Source organism: Zerene cesonia, unplaced genomic scaffold (genome assembly GCF_012273895.1).
Source record: "Zerene cesonia ecotype Mississippi unplaced genomic scaffold, Zerene_cesonia_1.1 Zces_u002, whole genome shotgun sequence".
Lineage (NCBI taxonomy): Eukaryota > Metazoa > Arthropoda > Insecta > Lepidoptera > Pieridae > Zerene > Zerene cesonia.
The window spans coordinates 3,218,721-3,222,258 of record NW_024045132.1 but is presented as its reverse complement, the minus strand read 5'-3'; positions in this window follow the sequence as shown (position 1 = coordinate 3,222,258).

Below are 3,538 nucleotides of genomic sequence, written 5' to 3'. Positions count from 1 at the left end.
CTTCATGTGTTGTAAAAAAAACCACAGTATGGAGTATTTATAACCATAATATTATTTAATTAATAGAGATACAAGTTTTTCAATTCAAATTTATGTCTTCTAAAACAGTAATAAATCGTGTGAGAAATTATGCAAATGTTTATTTGTCAATTAAACGTGACTTGTACGCCGTAAAGTCGAGTGGTTAACGAAGATTAAAGGAACGGGTTATTTTTGTCGTTTTAAATTTATATTGACATGGTTTATGAGAGGCAGGTGCTGGTTGCTAGTGGTGCGCGATGTTTATCGATAAATTGTTTCAATAAACGTATGGGTTTTAATGTTACGATTGCGCGCAGCGAGGGGTAGGCTAGGACGTGGTGTTTGTGTTGTTTTGTGGTGTATCGTAACAAATACACAATGTATTTGTTACATGTAAACATTGTAAACGTTGATTTTAAATATATATCTGCGTAAAGTGTTATAAGAATGGATGGAAAGGATTTTATAAATAGTAAAATAAGTGTTAATAAATATTTTTTTCTGTATACGAGTATGTTTTGATAAGATCAATGATTTGGGACTATTTTTTTATGCAAGAAAAGCGTTATGAAAGCATTATTTTAGATAAATACACAGAAATGTATTATCTAAATTATTATTAGCTGAAATTATATGTTTCTTAAGTAGTATGATGTGTAAACTAAAACAGCAAACAGCAATCATTAAACAACCTAAAACAGCAATCATTAAAAATAAAAACTTAAACGTCCTCAAACAGTCAGAACAAGATCAAATTTAAATGGTACAAGACAGATTCAAAGAATCAAACAAATCAGTTAACCCAGTAAAAAGTTATTAGGTACCAAATACAAAAATATGCAGTCGAATTGATAATTCACCTTTTTTGAGGTCGGTTGGAAAAAAATGTTGGACTATCGATGGTTCCTTATCTACAAGGCACATCACTACCAACGCTATCTATTTTCACAGGCAATAATTCACACCCGCCGCTTATTAATGCAGCCGAATCAAAGGACGATGACATATTTACTGCAATTATTCACTAACACGGTCTAAACAACACCACAGACTAAAAATTTAGCTGGCTTGAACATTTAAATAATTTCTAAATAAGTATAGTGTATTATATTAATAGATAATTCGTCTTGCCCTTTTCTAGAAGTTAGGAGTCTACCTGTTGATCTAATAGATACATTTTGAGTCTACCTGCTGATTTATTAAATAAATGTTGACACACACCAGACTTTTCTTGTAATTAGTTTTTTTCACAATTACCGAGTATTTCAAAAGTTTGTAATTTGACTTAAGGATGCTTGCGCCAGTGTCTTGCCTCGTAATTATAAATGATATAACGTGAAATTGTCTAGATTTCGGCGTTTAAATAACAAAACAAAGTGATCTCTAACCAACTGTTGCGTCTCATTAAAATTCATAGCTTTTAATTACAACACATTTCCGATTATATTCAAAATTAATCCCGATAAAGTCGGTTCACTAAGCGACATTATGGCACAAGTTATGTATCGTAAATATTCATTTATTAAATTGAGCGCGCTCAACAAATTAACACTAAAATATCATTTTTAACATGAGCGTCGAGGTCTGTGAGACCACCTTGTCGGCCAACACGTAAATTAACATGAAAACGTCGCACAAAGGGCCTAACCCTTCACCGCCGCTCAATAAACAACTGCGTTTCTCTCCCGCTGTGAACCAACGGAGCCGCCTTTTCAAACAGCCGGACATTATCGTAAATATTGTGGTATTTATTCATATTTTGGGCACAAACAATTCAATTCACGCACCGGCTGCTAATTGGGCATAAATCGTGGTAAAAATATTCAATAAGCTTCTCACATCGATTAATATTTTAAACGGAATGCCTTCATTTGAATTCGTGCTAAGCGACGCATAGGTAATGCGTCGATTCGTTGATCGCTCTATTGTACGCGTTTATGTCGCCGTCGTGTTTTGTTCTATACTATTTTGTTTTAATGTTCGCTGCGTGAGCTACGGTTATATGTCGATACGGTGATTAATTTGTTTTCAAATAGCGATCGCCGGTGAATTGACTGCCGCAGCGCATTTGTTCTATTTCAAATGGTAAGCACCATAGTCATAATCATAAATTCTCTAGCCAACAGACTTCTTTGGCGTAAATTTTACGCTTTGATGGACTTAACTCATTTAATATGTTTATTTATTACGATTTTTGTGCGATGTGTAAATGATTTTGGATATGTCATATAACATATAGCTATTAATAATTCTTAATGTCTTTTAAAACTCTCGTTTCAATAACATAAATAGCGAAATTTATGGATCTTATGAGTGGTAAAACCGTTATACCATAACTCAACATTAGCGGGCTACGCCAGACGGTAACAAGAAAAACGTCAAGTTGAACACTTTATAATAGAAATAATAACGCAACAGCCGCTATGAATTATTGGCCACATTTCATGTTAAATTGTATGTAAATGCGGGGCCGCAACGACACGGCTTCCACAATAACATAATAATGGTGGATTTGTGACTCACGTCATGTTGTTAGTGTACTTAACCCTTTATCGGGACACGCACGCGGGACGTGGGATCATTACGCGGGTCGCAGCGACCCGACACAATGAAAAATTCGTGAAACCCGTCTTGGAGGGTTAACTCTTTAAAATCGTGACTGAAACGTGTGACGTGTAACGACTTATTGTATCGTGTTTGTATTTATCTCGGCTATTACTCTATACCGGTTCTGAGTGCTTATTTAGATGACAATAGAATTTTTTATATCGCATTCGAAAGCCATTGAAGCGGTTAAATGTTTTCCAACAATGGCTGTTGAAATATGTAATTATAATGTCGTGGCTACCGTAAGAGGTATAATTTTAACGTCGAGACGTATTTGTTCCTCGCCAGTTGTTCAAGTTGTTATTATTTTTTTAATGTAACCCACGTTAAATTTATAAAAGTGTTGGCGCTTAATCAATGTGTGTTTCGATTTTCAATGCATTACGAATTCTTTATTTGTATAGATTTTTAAACGGAAAAATTGATGACGTATATTTATGTAGCATATTATTTTACAGCACAAAAAGCATAAACGTTTTCTAAACATTAATTTAACGTGAAAGTAAGCTAATAACGCGCCTTATGTGTAACTCGATGCAGACAGAAAACAAACACAATATCCCGTAGCTGACGGATGCAAAACGAAGTTAAGTCAACCAAAGAGAGTTTAATGTAGAAGCACGCCCACAATAACACTTGGTACTGCGACAGCGATAGCCTCGGGCACGGAAATTGCTTTTCGCCAGCACTCTGTGAATCCCCAAAAATTATCCCCCTAATCCCTTAGGGGACTTGCACGTATCCACGCCTCGGGCGAATAAATGATTCAATCTGAACTGTTATAAATTGTAAAATCATTTGTTTCGCTATCGGGCCTTTTGAGCTCGGGACGCATTTATTTATTTATAATAATTAAAACGGTTTTACACCAATAACATTAATTATCAATTTTTACATTATATAACATCTC